This window comes from Nannobrachium achirus (genome assembly GCF_963921795.1).
Source record: "Nannobrachium achirus genome assembly, chromosome: 13".
Classification (NCBI taxonomy): domain Eukaryota; kingdom Metazoa; phylum Chordata; class Actinopteri; order Myctophiformes; family Myctophidae; genus Nannobrachium; species Nannobrachium achirus.
The window spans coordinates 615,719-634,563 of NC_137833.1; the positions used below are offsets into that span (position 1 = coordinate 615,719).

Consider the following 18,845-nt stretch of genomic DNA (forward strand, 5'->3'; position numbering starts at 1 on the left):
TCAAATTTTTTTTCTCAATTTTTTTTCTCAAAAAATTTTTTTTCTCAAAAAATGTTTTTTCTCAACATTTTTTTCTCAATTTTTTTTTTCTCAAAAAAATTTTTTCTCAAATTTTTTTTCTCAAAATTTTTTTTTTCTCAATTTTTTTTTCTCAAAATTGTTTTCTCAAAATTATTTTTTTCTCAACATTTTTTTTTCTCACATTTTTTTTTCTCAAGATTTTTTTTTCTCACAATTTTTTTTTCAAAATTTCTTTTTCTCAAAAAAGTTTTTTTCTCAAATTTTTTTTCTCACAAAACAATTTTTTCTCAAAAAACTGTCGTTAAAGTGCGACCCGTGATAACGGCCAAAAATGCTCCAAAACGCCACTAATTAGTCGAAATGGCTGACTTCCTGTTTGGTTTCTGATTGGCTGCTGGCCTTGTGACGTGGGTAGAGCTGCGAGGGCCTGGTCATCGCTGCTTGCAGCTTTAATTCATTAATCGTCCATGACCTTAATTGGGGCCTATTTCGCCAAACAGGAAGTGCCCCTCACCAAACAGGAAGTGACCCTTGATCTCGTGAACCGTTTGTCATACAGACACGCGGGTTGCGTCAAATGAAATAACGCTAATGCTAACACCAACCGCTACACAAGGTTGCACAGACTTAGCGAGCTGCAGGCACACTTAAAATTTCTTAGAAATGTTCTCTTCTAGTTAATTAAGTCTTTCGCCACGAATTTCTGCACGTAATAACTGCCGCACAATTTACGCCACCGCCGCAATATATACATCAAAACGTGCGGCTCGGCCGGGAATGGTGTGCTATTACTTTTCTTTCCGATCCGCGTTACCATTGCGACGTAATTCGCAAAAAACGACGCCAAAAAACCCCATTGACTTAGAATGGGGGAAACTTCGGCACGTAATAACTGCCGCACGATTTACGCCACCCCCGCAATATATACATCAAAATGTGCGGCTCGGCCGGGAATGGTGTGCTATTACTTTTCTTTCCGATCCGCTTTCCGATTGCGATGTAATTCGCAAAAAACAACGCCCAAAAACTCCATTGACTTTGAATGGGGGACTCCGAAAAAAAACCAGAAACTTTGGCGCCACATAACTGCCATACTTTTGCCTAGCAACGTCATTTAAAATGTAAAATGCTCACACAACTTTGGTCTTTTTCCGACCAATAGGGATGAGCTGTAATTGATTAAGCCTCGCCCCCTCTTTAACAGGAAGTGCCCTTCACCAAACAGGAAGTGCCTCTATAACTCATGAACCGTTTGTCGTACAGACTTGCGGCTGGTGTCATACCTTTTCTTTTTTTCTCAATTTTTTTTTTCTCAATTTTTTTTTTCTCAATTTTTTTTTTCTCAAATTTTTTTTTCTCAAATTTTTTTTTTTCTCAAAATTTTTTTTTCTCAAATTTTTTTTTCTCAAATTTTTTTTTTCTCAAATTTTTTTTCTCAAATTTTTTTTTTCTCAAAATTTTTTTTTCTCAAATTTTTTTTTCTCAAATTTTTTTTTCTCAAATTTTTTTTCTCAAAAAATTTTTTTTCTCAAAAAATGTTTTTCTCAACATTTTTTTCTCAATTTTTTTTTTTCTCACAAAACAATTTTTTCTCAAAAAACTGTTGTTAAAGTGCGACCCGTGATAACGGCCAAAAATGCTCCAAAACGCCACTAATTAGTCGAAATGGCTGACTTCCTGTTTGGTTTCTGATTGGCTGCTGGCCTTGTGACGTGGGTAGAGCTGCGAGGGCCTGGTCATCGCTGCTTGCAGCTTTAATTCATTAATCGTCCATGACCTTAATTGGGGCCTATTTCGCCAAACAGGAAGTGCCCCTCACCAAACAGGAAGTGACCCTTGATCTCGTGAACCGTTTGTCATACAGACACGCGGGTTGCGTCAAATGAAATAACGCTAATGCTAACACCAACCGCTACACAAGGTTGCACAGACTTAGCGAGCTGCAGGCACACTTAAAATTTCTTAGAAATTTTCTCTTCTAGTTGTTCTATATAATCCAGAATGTGGTTGAAGCGCTTTTAGCAAGGCTCGGTTTGATGTTGATGAGGTCATAGTTTGTTGCATGTTCTGTGTGTGCGTGCGTGCGTGCGTGCGTGCGTGCGTGCGTGCGTGCGCGTGCGTGCGTATGTGTGTGTGTGTGCATTGTGACAGAGTAGCATGCTTGCATGTGCATAATGCATGTCCTGTCTTCCCCCTTACGCCTAAAACCTTTTCTGTATTTTATTTAAATACATTTTAAAAACATTTTTAAAAAGTGACGATAGTTTAATCTACACTGTCACGTTGTGAGCTTGTAGATCGGCTATTTGAACTTTTTTAAAAGGTTTTTTCAAATGAGTAAAACATTTAAACTGTCACTGTACTGTCATCCTGTTGTTGTCACCTTGTCACCTAACCCCTGCCCCCCCCCCCCCCAGCTTTAACCCGGGGGTCCTGAAGGACTCGGCCCTCTCCACCCATAAGCCCATCGAGGTGAAGGGTCCGGGCGGTAAGGCCACCATCATCCATGCCCAGTACAACACGCCCATCAGCATGTACTCTCAGGACGCCATCATGGACGCCATCGCTGGCCAGAGCCAGCATAAGGGACAGGAAGGGTAAGAACTATCCTACCGTTAGCCCTACTGGCCTACCGCTGGCAATAATGTCCTACCGCTGGCTCTAATGTCCTACCGCTAGCTCTACTGGCCTACCTTTAGCCCTACTGGTCTACCGTTAGCCCTACTGGCCTACCGTTAGCCCTACTGTCCTACCGTTAGCCCTACTGTCCTACCGTTAGGCCTACCGGCCTACCGTTAGCTCTACCGGCCTACCGTTAGCCCTACTGGTCTACCGTTAGCCCTACTGGTCTACCGTTAGCTCTACTGGCCTACCGTTAGCTCTAATGTCCTACCGTTAGCCCTACTGGTCTACCGTTAGCTCTACTGGTCTACCGCTGGCAATAATGTCCTACCGTTAGCCCTACTGTCCTATCGTTAGGCCTACTGGCCTACCGCTGGCTCTACTGGCCTACCATTAGGCCTACTGGCCTACTGTTAGCCCTACTGTCCTACCGTTAGCCCTACTGTCCTAACGTTAGGCCTACTGGCCTACCGCTAGCCCTACTGGCCTACCGCTAGCCCTACTGGCCTACCGCTGGCTCTACTGGCCTACCGTTAGCCCTACTGTCCTACCGTTAGCCCTACTGTCCTACCGTTAGCCCTACTGTCCTACCGTTAGCCCTACTGGTCTACCGTTAGCTCTAATGTCCTACCGTTAGCCCTACTGGCCTACCGTTAGCCCTACTGTCCTACCGCTGGCTCTAATGTCCTACCGTTAGCCCTACTGTCCTACCGTTAGCCCTACTGTCCTACCGTTAGCCCTACTGTCCTACCGTTAGCCCTACTGTCCTACCGCTGGCTCTAATGTCCTACCGTTAGCCCTACTGTCCTACCGTTAGCCCTACTGTCCTACCGTTAGCCCTACTGGCCTACCGCTGGCTGTAATGTCCTACCGTTAGCCCTACTGTCCTACCGCTAGCCTACCGCTAGCCTGTTTTCTGTCCCATCGCTTGCCAGTCCCAGTAAATACCCCCCCTGCTCTCCTACCGCTAGCCTACCGTAATTATTCACCCTCTGCTAACCTGTTCATCATCCTACCGCTGCTACTGGTTCCTCCCACCAACCTGAGGCTCCTCTCTTCTCCTCTTTCCTCTCCTCTCTTCCTCTCCTATCTCCTCTCCTCTCTTCCTCTCCTCTCCCAGTCAGTCCAGTCTTATAATATAAGACCTTGTTACTATAAGACAATCATTATCATATTATTAGACATTATGCTAATGTATGTCTGGTGTGTGCTTCATTGGTCACGGTGTGTACGAGACAGATGTCACACAGTGTGTGTGTGTGTGTGTGCTTCTATAGATGTTTGTTTGATTCATGCGTTGTACAGATTCTTTCTTTTTCAATGTATTTATTGTTAAGAAACATTCCTTCTACATTCAAATTCATTTTCAGTTCAGTGAAATGCGTTGCAGGCTCGTCTAAATGACAAGAACATTAAGAACAAAACATTTCAGTGCATTTCAAGCTGCTCCTGGCTAGCTCGCCTTCTGTCTAACATTTCTGTCTTCACTTCCTTTACGACTCGACCCCGCCCACATCTCAACTCCGCCCACATCTCAACTCCGCCCACATCTCACCGGTTAATGCGCTCTCCGACATTCCCCCATCATGCCATGCTGCTTGCCCCGCCCCCCGCCTCCCTGCCAATCAAAAACAAATCCCCTGACCCAATCAAATCCCTCGGCCGGCTGCAGAGAGCAAGCTGCTGACTCCCCCCTGGCGTAAGTACACCCGCACGACCTTTAACCTTTCCCCCCATAACCCCGCCCATCCAGGCGGCATATCGCAAGTCCCGCCTTCATGTGTCCGTTTCTCAGGCCTGATTTATATTTTGTTGCACGGCAGTGTTGCACACCCCAAAATAGGCATATATAACGTGATATATAAGCTCATAACAAGCTCATAAGCTCATAACGTGATATATAAGCTCATAACGTGATATATAAGCTCATAACATGATATATAAGCTCATAACGTGATATATAAGCTCATAACATGATATATAAGCTCATAACATGATATATAAGCTCATAACAAGCTCATAAGCTCATAACGTGATATATAAGCTCATAACGTGATATATAAGCTCATAACATGATATATAAGCTCATAACGTGATATATAAGCTCATAACATGATATATAAGCTCATAACGTGATATATAAGCTCATAACGTGATATATAAGCTCATAACAAGCTCATAAGCTCATAACGTGATATATAAGCTCATAACGTGATATATAGCTCATAACATGATATATAAGCTCATAACGTGATATATAAGCTCATAACGTGATATATAAACTCTTAACGTGATATATAAGCTCATAACAAGCTCATAAGCTCATAACGTGATATATAAGCTCATAACGTGATATATAAGCTCATAATGTGATATATAAGCTCATAACGTGATATATAAGCTCATAACGTGATATATAAGCTCATAACGTGATATATAAGCTCATAACAAGCTCATGAGCTCATAACGATTCACTGATCTTGAGCTTCAAGATGGACTGTTTTGGGGAAAACAGCGACGCCGGAGTGCAAACCAGTATAAAAGCAGGGTCGCAGCGTTGTGTGTCTGTGACTGTTGTGTTGTGTGTTGAATGTTGTGCGTTGTGTGTGTCTGTGACTGTTTGACGCTCTCTGCCTGCTCTGCTTGAACTCTGTGTTGACCTCTGTTTTGTCACGTCTGCGTCGTGTGCTTGTAGATCTGCTATTTTTTGGAGAAGAGATTCGGTGTAGGTGGGAAAAAATGCAACCAAGCACAGTGCTACTCGGGTCTATAATTTACTACATCTAGACGGGAGGGTCTGAGTTGTTGAACGGACGCACAGAATGTTCTTGATTGGACCTTACCGGAGTTATAAAATGCTAACAATACATGTTTCATCTGGAAGATTGCTCAGGGTGTTGTGTTCTGTTGTGTTGTGTTATAATGGATGCATGGAAGACTGATGTCCATTTATATGCAAAAGAGTCCAAACGTGATCCCGGTGAGACCATGCGCTCCACCGTCATCCATCTTGTTTGGTCAGCTGACGTTTTCCATCTTCCCCCTCCTCTGATGTATCCTAGTCTCAATGAGCGGAACCACGTTTTAATGAGGAAACACCGTTCCATCACCTTACTGTACCGTTCTCTCATCCAATGACATTTCACCTTACTGTACCGTTCTCTCATCCAATGACATTTCACTTTAGTTTATTTGTTAATTTTGATTGATTACTGGTCATTTTACACTTTGGTTTTCAGATCTAGGATAGTGGTAGTGAGGATAGCGTAGGGGGGCACAGAGCGTAGAGGGGAGACACAGCGAGCGTAGGGAGACACAGCCAGCGTAGAGGGGAGACATTCAATCTGGGATCAGAGCCGTGCGAACCAAACTGCTTGATAGACGAGTAATAATGTAACAATAACATAGTGTGACTGTAAAACAAATAGAGGAAAGTATTGAACCTCTCAGCTAATTGGTTGTTCTGTCCAGCTGCAGTTCAGCCAGCTTTTACTTTGGACAACAGAGATAATTGACTAAAACATTCACCACATTATATGAATGAATGAATGAATCATTTTATTCAAGTGTCATGCCAGCTTGTGGCCCCTCCCTCATGGGATTATATGACACATTTTCAAACAAAGTTAACATATACAGTAGATCTATTATTTTATATACCTGGTTACCGGTATTGCTGATCATACACAACACAGATAGCGGAGAAAAAGACGAACAAAACAGAACAAGCTCTACAAGGCTTTTTCCCCAAGTCCCAAGCTTTCTCTAAGTAGTTTGCTGCTTTTCAAATAAACAGTTAATAAGTTGTGAGTCACTGATATCCATTATCCAACAAATGAACATAGTTAATATTATTAAATAACTCTTCTCTGACTCTCCCAAAAAAGGGAAATTACAGAACAAAATGACACTCATTTTGTATTTCATTGAGATCACACATTTGGCAGATTCTCTATTCTTCATCCAACCCATTATTATATTGCTGCTACAGCAGATTTTATTATGTACACATGATTCTCTCTCCATACAGACTGGTGCAGCTCCTTACATGTCTTTGCAGCTCCCCCTAGTGGAGATAACAGGGAATAGATATTTGAGACCAACTTGTGAGGTTTTGATAGAAGAGGAGAGCAGGTTACATTGATCGATCAAATACTTTATTAGAATACTTTATTAGAATACTTTATTAGAAGTTTGCATTGGAAAAACTACAGGACAGTAGGCCTACAGTTCACTGATACAAGGTCAACTAAAAGGATAAAAAACACAAGAAAGCTGTTAAGCTTGTTTGTGTTGGGGTCCCTTTGTAGTCAATTATAGAAAATGTAAAAGAAACCCAATGGTCCTGCTGCCATATTATGGAGTGTTTATTCTAAAGTAGGAGGATATGAAGAACAGATAAACATTATGGAGACCAGAGGGTCCAAACTTCACCTTCTGAAAGACCAAGTGAAAGTTCTGAGCGATCCTTCCATCCTTCCTTCTGTCTGAGGTTCCTCTGCTTTTAATCTGTATTTAATCTGCATTTAATCTGTATTTAATCACACTGTGTTCTAGTGGTGAAATGTTTCACTTCACAAATGCTCTATGTAAGGTGTGGTTTGTTGACCAAAGCAAGTAATTTGACCACTAAAGCCCTATTTAGAAAATTGCAGATCTACAAGTTCACAATCCATCGCAGTGTGGTGCATTGTGAGCTTGTAGATCTGCTATTTAACCATTTTTTTTGTATGCATCAATTTGAATAGAAACATATTGGGGCTTTGGAGATGCATGCAGTGGCTTGTGGCGACACAGTAAAATCAGAACACATTAAAAAAATCTTTATGGATTTGGTGCGGGGGTCAGCAACCCGCGGCTCTAGAGCCACATGCGGGTCTTTAGCGCCACCCTAGTGGCTCCCTGGAGCTTTTTCAAAAATGTATAAAGGGAAAAAGATAGGGGGAAAATATATACATTTTTGTAGGAGGACAAACATGACACAAACATTCTTAACGCTTTCCAATGCTGTAAAAATGTGTCGAATAAATATTAAATGTAATGCTCATTGTGTATTTGTAGCCTACTTAGTCATTTTGACAGTAGGCCAATATAATGACGCACAAAACTAGTGAAAACAGCCAATCTACAAGCACACAACGCCTCGCGGTTTAGTTCATTTTGTAAATGATAAATACAAAACGAAGTTTGGACATACAAGGTTTCCACGATATATAAGGCTTTTATAATTGTTTGCGGCTCCAGACAGATTTGTTTTTAGTTTCTTTGGTCCAATATGGCTCTTTCAACATTTTGGGTTGCCGACCCCTGGTTTGGTGTCATCATTTGACTGTGCAGCAGCTTGTGCTTCATACGAGCTTTCTAACCTCACTAACAGACACAATGTTCAGCTCACTTCAACACCACATCAAATCCATGATGATTTATTACGTTTATTTTTCATTAAAAAAAATCATTCACATTTCCAACCTCACATCAAACATTCTTATTTTATTTTCCTTCTCTTTTTCCTCAACTTCCAAAGCGTTTATGTTGAGTGTGTTTCAAGACAGACAATCCAACAGAACTATAGAGAGAGATTTGTGTCATTGTCCTGATGTGTACGCTACACAACAAGATCTTTATGCTACACAACATGATCTTTATGCTACACAACATGATCTTTATGGTACACAACATGGTCTTTATGGTACACAACATGATCTTTATGGTACACAACATGATCTTTATGGTACACAACATGATCTTTATGGTACACATGACATGCAGAATGCCCGTTCACATTGTCTTTGGTTTATGGAGACAACATGATGGGGGGGGGGGGGGGGGGGGGGGTGTGAGTGGTTCACACCAGTGGTTCTCAGTGTGTTTATTTTATTTTATGTCAATCACCCCCAAATTGCATAATTATGCATGATACAAACTCTTGATCCCCAGGACCAGCTTCCATTTTTGGTTTCCTGACTATCAATCATTTAGCTGGGAACTCCCTCCCGGGACCCCCGACCCCTCCTCAAGGACCCCCGGGGGGGTCCCGGGACCTCCCGTTGAGAACCACTGGCTGACACACTGTCACATACCGATCGTTCATATTGACGACAGTGATGACAGTGCCTCCCCAGTACGACGACACACAGTGTTCTTTAAGTGGAAAACCTTCCAGGTTGGATTGAAACCTGTTGGGTTTTCAGTGTTTTTTGGTTGCTGACTCGGGTTCTGGGTTTCTTTTCCTCTTGGGGTGGGGCTGTGGGGGCGGGACTGGTTGGTGTTGCGTGTCTGTGGTTGGTTGGTCTGTGTTTGGTTGGTCTGGTTGTCCTGGTTGGTCTGTGGTTGTATGGTCTGTGGTTGGTTGGTGTGTTGTGTGTCTGTGGTTGGTTGGTGTGGTTGGTTGCTCTGTGTTGTGGTTGGCTGGTCCTGGTGTGTCTGTGGTCCAGTGCTCTCCCAGTCAAAGAGCGCGTCGTAGACGTGGCGTCTCCCGTCTACCAAGCGGTTCTGAACACCGGTGGGAAGGAAGACCTGGACATGGAGGAGTGGACCCGGCACGCCACCCAGCTGCAGTCCAAATCCTTCAGAGTCCTGGCGCACATCACCGGCACCGAGTACCGTAAGTCTACACTGTAAATATTCACCTCAACGGGCGCTGCGACAAAGATTATCTTTGAGCTGTGGCACAGCAGCCACCCTGCAGCTATTAGGGACTTTAAGCAACGGCAGCTACGGCAGTCCACTCCGGTAAGCAGAAACGGATCAGTGCTCGATAGATAAACCTTCTTCCTACTACGGCAGAAGCTACCAATGTTTCTGGTTGACATTGGCACATTTCACTAATCTCACTCATGTCACTTTGTCTGCTGACCTCACTCAGCAACGAAATACAAATAAAATAAACAAAAATAAAAATAAAACAATTCACAGGAGGCAAGCAGTGATCACCCCATGATGTGCACTGCAATGTAGTTTCAAATGCACTACATTGCAGGCGCTTTTTGAGAGTAAAAAAAACTAAAAAAGAAGAAGAAGAAGAAGACATGTGTGACATGCATGATCTGGACAGATTGCCCCAGGAAACCCAAAACAACAGTACCTTTCCACATAGCGTCTACAACGTCTGCTGTATAGACACGTCACCATGGGAACCAAAGAGTTCAGTAAAAGGGGTGGGAACCCGTCGCCGACGGCTGTTAGCGATTTTGACTGCTACAGCGATTGCGTCATAGCAGCTGTCCTTCCGCCTAGCGGAGCCGTCCTGAAAACCGCCGTTGCTTAAACTCCTTAATTACACACATGCATTCAGAACAGCATTTCGTTGCACATAATGTGTCACTTGGTTGTAGCTTCAGCTTTGAGTGACTATTGAAATATTGTTCTTGTTTATGGGGGAACTTTACTTGGTTATCTTTGCACTGCAAGCATCCAGCCAGAACTGCTGAGATGGACCTTACATGCTCTGAGCCGTAGCGTTAGAAGGAGCTCTCCTCAGCGATATGTTCGGTAACCATCCGGTGCAACCGCAGGAATGACTGCGCAACCTCTTGTCTGTTTTTTAGTGGTCTCCATCACGGTGCAAACTCACTGCTGCTGCGCAGGTCAGAGGACCACATTAACAGAGCATTAGTCTCATTGGGTGTTATGGCGTTTGGAGGGGAGCCCAGAGTGAGTCCACTAAGTAGAGTAAGCCTTCAAATGGCCACAGCCACCGTGACACTCTAACAGACCAGAGGGTGAGCAGCCATTCCTGCGGACGCACCAGATGTTAAGGAGAACTCATTCTAACGCTACGGACCACAGCTAAGATTGACCATCATTGTTTTTTAAATCCCTGTGGAACTTAAGATAACTCATCCATTCTCTCTGTTTACCTCCCTCTCTCTCTCTCTCTCTCTCTCTCTCTCTCTCTCTCTCTCTCTCTCTCTCTCTCTCTCTCTCTCTCTCTACAGTTCAGGATCCAGATGTGGAGGCTCTCAGAAGGTCCAGGTAGGACCAGCTAGCAGCAGCAGAGCTCAGCTGACCTCCTGACCCCTGGCCCCTAAACCTGATGGTCTGTGGGGCGTTCTGATTGGCTCCATAGACCTCCACACTATAGACCCCTTAATGTGGGCCGTTCTGATAGGCTAGTCTCCATAGACCTCCACACCATAGACCCTGAGACTCGACACCATAGACCCCAAGACCCAGATATTCCAACCCATGGTCCTCAAGGCTCTAAAGGTGCCTCCATGCTCCAAATTAATCCTTCCAAAGTCAGACCATTCATACTCATGTAGCCTACTGACCCCCCCCCCCTGATCACAGCTGCGTAGCTTGCTGGAGCTGGAGCAGGTTGTGCACAAATAGCGTAGATATTATTTGGATATGTGATATTTGGACATTTTCTGTCAGTGAGTTGTGTTCAGTTTCTCAGGGTGTGTTTATGTGTGGGGCAGACGTTATATCAGACGTCTATAGAAAGTCCTGCTCTGAAAGGATCAATCCACAGTAAACTCATCTATGGTGAGCTGAGGTGGCCAGGAGACAGAGAGCTTCTGGTTCTCACCTAAACTAAGATCCTGAGGATCCAAAACCTAGACCCCAAGATCCACATGATCCAAAACCTAGACCCCAAGATCCACAGGATCCAATACCTAGACCCCAAGATCCACAGGATCCAAAACCTAGACCCCAAGATCCACAGGATCCAAAACCTAGACCCCAAGACCCTGAGGGTCCAAAACCTAGACCCCAAGATCCTGAGGGTCCAAAGTAACCATAGACTCCCCCAGACCCCCCAGACTCCAAACCAGACAGGAGACGATGCGTTGGTAAAATCTCTTTCAGTATCGAGGCTTGTGTTCCAATGACCCCCCCCCCCCCCCCCCCCCCCGCCACACACACACACACACACACACACACACACACACACACACACACACACACACACACACACACACACACACACACACACACACACAGACCTGGTCAAAGCTGTTGCTGTTGATAAATGACATGGGAAGTATTTGACTGTAAAAGTCTCTCTGTCCTCGTGGAGGGGAGAGTGTCCGTCATGAAGCTGCCACTCATCTCTTCTTCTTCTTCATCTCTCTCTCTCTCTCTCTCTCTCTCTCTCTCTCTCTCTCTCTCTCTCTCTCTCTCTCTCTCTCTCTCTCTGTCTCTCTCTCTCTCTCTCTCTCCATGCCACAGGGAACTGTTTGACTCAGAAGTAAAGGGTCCTCGTTTTGCCAAGCTGAGAGATTGGCACACCGGCCTGTCAGCCCAGATGCTTAACGCTGCCTGCTAGGGTCAGAGCAGGGCGGGGGGGTCGTTACCATAGCGACCAGCAGCAGGTCAAAGCAGGTTGAGAAAGAGAGGAGGAAACAGTGATGATGAGGAGGATGGGAGTTTAGAGGAGGAAGAGGGTCGTGTTGGCGTCTAGAAGGATGAGAGCCCAATGTCATCTTACATAATATATAGATAGATAGTTAATGAATATATTCATACGTTTGGATACAAACACATACGCTTGGTTTCTGCCTAACACCAGAGCTCCTACTGTACATGTACGAGGGCATTAACCAAAAAGTTGACAAGTCAACTCAGTCGACTTCATTACACAAGTCGACTCCCACCGGAGAAAGTCGAAAGTAGAAGTTGAAAAAAATAATAATACTTTCTATTGTGAAAATAGCAGATCTACATGCTCACAACGCAATCAGCTATTTACACAATTTCTGCCTCTATAGATTTGACTATTTGGTCCTTAAATTGTCACTTTAGAAATGTGAAGATACACTCTATACACTTAAACTTTATGTTGGTTTGTTTACTGTTGAGTGAGAAAACATTGTTTCACATTAAGTTAATCATCTGGGGACCCCCCAAAATAACTGGGGGGTCGTGTGTGATGTGATGACGTCATCAAACGATAAAGTCGACTTCAACTCAACTTTTGGAGATCACAGGTGGTTGATGCCCTAACATGTACTGGAACTTCACACAAACTGTCTCTGTTTGAGTTTGACATTGTGATGACATACAAATAAAGTGACTACGGCTTGTAAAACAGGACAAAACTAAAACATTGATTGTTTTGGTCTTTATTGAAGTATTCTGGTTGTTGTGCTGCTGGGACATCGCTGTTTATTTGTCTCATCGGTGAGCGTAGAATGTTTAGGATGTTTGCAGAATGTTTGCAGAGTTGTAACTCAGAGTTTATTTGATCTACGTTTCGCTGCCATTCCTGAGGCCAGGGCGGGGCAGGGCGGGGCAGGGCGGGGTGGGGCGGGGCAGGGCGGGGCAGGGCAGGGCAGGGCAGGGCAGGGCAGGGCAGGGCGGGGCAGGGCGGGGCAGGGCAGGCGGGGGCGGGGCAGGGCGGGGCGGGGGGCGGGGTGGGGCGGGGGCGGGGGCAGACGGCAGGGCAGACTCCAGTGCATAATGCCTGTCAGATACGTTACGTTGAAAGGTCTACCAGGGCATTCACTTTTTCAAAGAGCTTTCTTCACATAGAACACAACACTGCATGTACGACATGCAGGGGAAGAGCTTTCTCCACATAGAACACAACACTGCATGTACGACATGCAGGGGAAGAGCTTTATTCATATAGAACACAACACTGCATGTACTGCAGTGTTAGGGTTAGGGTTAGGCTAAGTTAGGGTTAGGGTTAGGCTAACCCTGCATGCAGGGGAAGACAATGTTAGTAAAGCAACACAGTTTGATATTTCCACCCCACGCTGGGATGGAACTGTGTAGTCGTTGTACTGTAGTTCCAATCTCCACCACAAATGTGACCGTCATCTTAGAGAGAAGAGTTCTTAGAGGAAGAACATCTTGCCTGCCAGGGATACTTACAGTAAGACTTACAGTAAGACTTACAGTAAGACTTACAGTAAGAGTTACAGTAAGAGTTACAGTAAGAGTTACAGTAAGACTTACAGTAAGACTTACAGTAAGAGTTACAGTAAGAGTTACAGTAAGACTTACAGTAAGACTTACAGTAAGAGTTACAGTAAGACTTACAGTAAGAGTTACAGTAAGAGTTACAGTAAGAGTTACGGTAAGACTTAAAGGTAATCATAAGTTCAGAGGTGAAGTCCAGCAGGTGTTTTTGACGTGTTGAGAGAACAGAGACATGAAGTCTTCATGACGTGTTGAGAGAACAGAGATATGAAGTCTTCATGACGTGTTGAGAGAACAGAGATATGAAGTCTTCATGACGTGTTGAGAGGACAGAGACATGAAGTCTTCATGACGTGTTGAGAGAACAGGAGACATGAAGTCTTCAACCCGAGGACGAGGCGGCGTCGAGGCGGCGTGGTCGACTGGTCGTGGACGTCCTCCTGAAGCAGGACATCCGACCTGTGAGTGAAAAAGTGACAGAAGAGCATCCAGTTGCTCTGAAAGAAAATGAACGAGTCATGTCTTTATTATCCCACTGTTACAGAGAACACGTTTCTGTTGCTCATCTCTTTTCTGCGCTGACAGGTTTTCATGTTGTTTCTGCTGACTTCGTCTGTTTTTGTTGTTGTTGTTTCTTTTGGCTTTTGAGTCAAGCTCCACAGAGCCTGTGTTCAGATCTGTGAGTAGCAAAGAGTCCCGGGACAGATGGATGGTTTGGAAGGTAATTCTGCCCGTCCGGTTGTCAGCAAGGAAAGTGTCACATGGCTGGCTGGCTAGCTGTGTTGTAGCTAAAAGCTAAAAGCTAATACTTGGACTGTTTCTAAAGGGGCCTTTCACCCAGAATGCATCAGTGAGGCTGGATTCCGTCTCAGCTTAAAGAAGTGAGCGGACACAGTGATTCAGTCATTGGAAAAGAACAAACTATACGCTGATGACACTCTTCTCTTAAGGACGATCCTGAGAGGAAATTGTCTTCAGCCATACAGACTGAATCACTCAGTGAAATCCTCCAGGATCAATAAATATCCATCTATCAGTGAAATCCTCCAGGATCAATAAATATCCATCTATCAGTAAAATCCTCCAGGATCAATAAATATCCATCTATCAGTGAAATCCTCCAGGATCAATAAATATCCATCTATCAGTGAAATCCTCCAGGATCAATAATATCCATCTATCAGTAAAATCCTCCAGGATCAATAGATATCCATCTATCAGTGAAATCCTCCAGGATCAATAAATATCCATCTATCAGAGCAGCAACTGTAGCTCATAGTTTTTCTTTCTTTGGGTGAAACGTCTCTCTTGCGTTTGGTTGGAAGTCGTTTTCTAACTGCTTGCCGCCGCAGTCTTTGACCCCGCCTCTCCCTCGCCCTCCCGGCCAATAACAAAGAACCCCACCCCGCACGCAATGCATGCTGGTCCGTGAGTGAGTACAGTATGTATGTCCTGGTAGCTGACCTCTGACCTCCTCATCTTCCTCGTCCTTCATCACTCCTCCACCAGCGTCTCCTTCTTCTCCTCCTCCTCTTCTTCTCCTCCTCCTTCTCCTCCTGCTGACAGCCTCCTGCGTTCTCACGTTAAATCTGATCTCCTCTTCCTCAGCTCCCTCCTTCACCTTTCACCTCCTCTCCCTGTTGCTCCCATCTCCTCCTCCCATCTCCAGTAGAACTTGGTTTTTAACCACGTAAACCCCCAGGGCTCTGTACTAGTGTCTCTTCCGTTTTCCGTAATCGTGGGAAAAGCTTTCCCTGAAAATACCCGATCGACAAAGGCTTAATTTTCTCCGTAAGATTTTCCCCACAACAGGGATTCTGGGGTTTAAGTGGTTAAGTTTGTGTTGTTATGATGAGACAACACAGCGTAGCGCAGATAGTGATACACACTGATGGTTGAACCACTAGTCGTTTGTTTATACGCTACATAGATGTGATAAACCAGACACTTTGCAGTCGTTACTGTCGCAAGTGAGATTAGTTGGAATTTGATTGTGCCTGCGTGGCGTGCGTGCGTGCGTGCGTACGTGCGTGCGTGCGTGCGTGCACGCTCATGTGAGCACACTTTGTTGGGTTTTCATGGAAAATGTAGGAAAACTTGTGCAAATGTGTGCATATTTTATCTATTTTTAGAAACGGGAAAGCCTCACATGTCTTTTTCCAAACAATCACAAAGTGGACATCAGAATCCCCTTGAGTCTTTCAATGCCATGGGTCTTCTCGGGACGTTGTCCATAAACGTATGACCATATATGGACGTTGTCCATAAACGTATGACCATATATGGACGTTGTCCATAAACGTATGAATTAGATTCTTCAGAGAACTCAGGAGGGACTGTGTGCTTCTATGGAGTATCATAATAATAAGCTGAAGTCTACTTTATAATTCATAGTTGTTAAAGTAAGCTTGTGTTCCAGATTAGGTTGAGGGAATAGATGTCAGGTGTAGCTTATCTTAAACATGAGAGTCATTGGTGTTGTTTTACCTGTCAGTTCAATCTCGTATTCATAGAAGATCAACATATTAACTCTACTACACAGCATTAACAATACTACACACACTTCCCTTAACGTATTCACAGAATATCAACATATTAACTCTACTACACAGCATTAACAATACTACACACACTTCCCTTAATGTGAAAATGCAAGCTTTATCGGTGCATCATTATGACATCACCATTACTATACTTCCTGTTTACTGACTCTCCTGCCCTTGAAAAAGCAAACTAACTTAAAGCTCCAGTCTGTTCTTTTGCGTCTTTGGTCTCTTCTGTTGACAGAGGTTCTGAACTACAATAAAGATGGGGGAGGAATTCGAATAACTTTATCGATGTTGTCAACCTGACCTCTGCCCCATAAGAACTTCTCAATGCCATCATTTTGTAGTTATAACTTACTTAACTTAACTTGATGTCCTTTCCTCTCACACACTTAAGGGCTCTATTTTGATTGTCTTAAGTAGAAGCTCTTATGCCTTAACTTAAAGGCCTGTCCATACTGTCTCCGACCACAGAACTGTTCGTCCCAGAGTTCTGACAGCTTTCTGACAGAGTTCTGACAGAGTTCTGACAGAGTTCTGACAGATTTCTGACAGCTTTCTGACAGAGTTCTGACAGAGTTCTGACAGCTTTCTGACAGAGTTCTGACAGCTTTCTGACAGAGTTCTGACATAGTTCTGACAGACTTCTGACAGAGTTCTGACAGCTTTCTGACAGAGTTCTGACAGAGTTCTGACTGAGTTCTGACTGAGTTCTGACAGAGTTCTGACAGCTTTCTGACAGAGTTCTGACAGAGTTCTGACAGAGTTCTGACTGAGTTCTGACTGAGTTCTGACAGAGTTCTGGCAGCTTTCCCAACTCTAATTCGGGTAATTCAGGCTTTTCAGAAGATGTGAATGACGTCATTCTGAGGTTGAAACCGGACCTTCCTGACGAAAGGTTTGGTGGTCGGAGACAGTCAGACAGAGAGACAGACAGTCAGAGAGACAGTGAGAGAGACAGTCAGAGAGGACAGACAGTCAGAGAGACAGACAGACCTTTAAGTACTTCAGACAATCAATCGAGCCTTCCTGGGGAAGATGACTGCACGGTTTCAATGGCAGTGGTCCAATAATAGGACTAATTGATACATAATTGCTACCTCACATTACATGATGATGTCATAATATATCATCTATATATTATATTATATTATATTATATTATATTATATATATTATATTATATTATATTATATTATATGACATCACACTCACTAAAGCATGGCCTCTCCCTGTCCCCAGCATGTCACTCTGACCTCTCCAACCCCAGCGTCTTAAAGGCCAACGAACCTACAAGCTCAGACTCATGAGACTGTTGTTGCTGAAGATAATTACGGGTGGTGGTGGGGGGGGGGGGAATAGAGCTTGTAAATCTGTTATTTCTAGAGTCTAAATGAAGTTACTGTGTTCAGCGTGGTCTCCTCTCTTTTCTTTCTTTCTTTCTTTCTTTCTTTCTTTCTTTCTTTCTTTCTTTCTTTCTTCAGGTTTTAAAACACACCACCACATTGCTAAAATAATGGACATTTCTGTTCTACATTTTTCTGAAAAAGAAAAAAAAAAGAGAGAAAAAAATGAACCGAATACAGACTATATGATTTATCTTAATCACATGAAATGATTAATGTTTATGAGAATATAATGGCTGAAACAGAATGATCTCTCTCTCTGGCATAGCCTGCTTAATGTTGTATTGCTTGATAACAGCGCCTCCTGGTGTCCTGCACTCAACCCTACTAAACCTAAACTAAACCTACTAAACCTGCTTCATTAAAACAATGCAAACGCCAGTCACCTTCCCTATGCTGACAACTGTACTGAGCAGACATCACCACAAGAGGGCAGCGTATGCTTGGTAACGAGGCTTGTCAGCAGTGAGTAAGGAGTAGAACAGGATGGATTGTTTTTGGTAGATTTAATCTCCATGAATTTAAGGCTTCGTTAGGTGAGCAGCCTGATTGGTGGAAACACATGAGTTGTGTGTCTTTCGGAGGTCTTTAGCGTTTCCGTAGTCTCTGGTTTAACTGTGTTTGTTGTCTCTTTAACTGTCTGTCAACACATTGAGGGACGTTTGGATGTGTCGGCTGTCCAGGGTGTGTTTCTGAAGTCAGGAGAAGTTTAGACGTTTCATCATTTGATGATTTAGAAGTCGATTTGCGATGAAATTCACAAACAAAACACTACAGTTTGTCTTTGTGGCTCTTCTCTCTCTCTCTCTCTCTCTCTCTCTCTCTCTCTCTCTCTCTCTCTCTCTCTCTCTCTCTCTCTCTCTCTCTCTCTGTCACCAACATTCAAACTTCACCACTCCACCCTACTTTAGAAATATCAGTGTGTTTCAGTACCACGCACCGTGGAGAAGGTTAAACTTGGATTGAAGTGTTTGCCTTTCCAAAATCAGCTGGTTACAGAATGCTGTTACATAACAGCATGGTTACATACTGTATATTAATATGTAACATTACATAAGGCAACATTACAGAACGCTCATCACACACTTTACAACATCAGCTGGGGTCACAGAATTTCCCCCTTGGGATAATAAAGGTATCTATCTAGGTCACAGGTCACAGGGTCCAGGGTCGAGGGGTCATCCACCGGTCCACCACTGCTGCTGCTAGACTCCTGTCTGTCTCTCTTCTCCTCTCATCTGTCTGTCTCTCTTCTCTCTCTCTCTCTTCTCTTCTGTCTCTCTCTCCTCCATCTTGGTGTGTTCATGCACTGTGTGCTCAGAGACATGTCACTGTGTGTCCACTTGGGGGCGCTGTTTCACTGTGCGTCCATGGGG

The 18,845-nt window shown here is 43.9% G+C and overlaps 1 pseudogene across 1 annotated transcript in view; it reads left to right on the forward strand.

The window, feature by feature from the left end:
• Positions 1-18,845, forward strand: part of LOC308296727 (LIM domain-binding protein 3-like) — an 87,084-nt pseudogene that overhangs the window by 34,389 nt on the left and 33,850 nt on the right. Inside the window, exons 4-5 of the transcript in view lie at positions 2,413-2,618; positions 9,078-9,247. The product of the transcript in view is annotated as an LIM domain-binding protein 3-like (transcript). The remainder of the gene's footprint in view (positions 1-2,412; positions 2,619-9,077; positions 9,248-18,845) is intronic.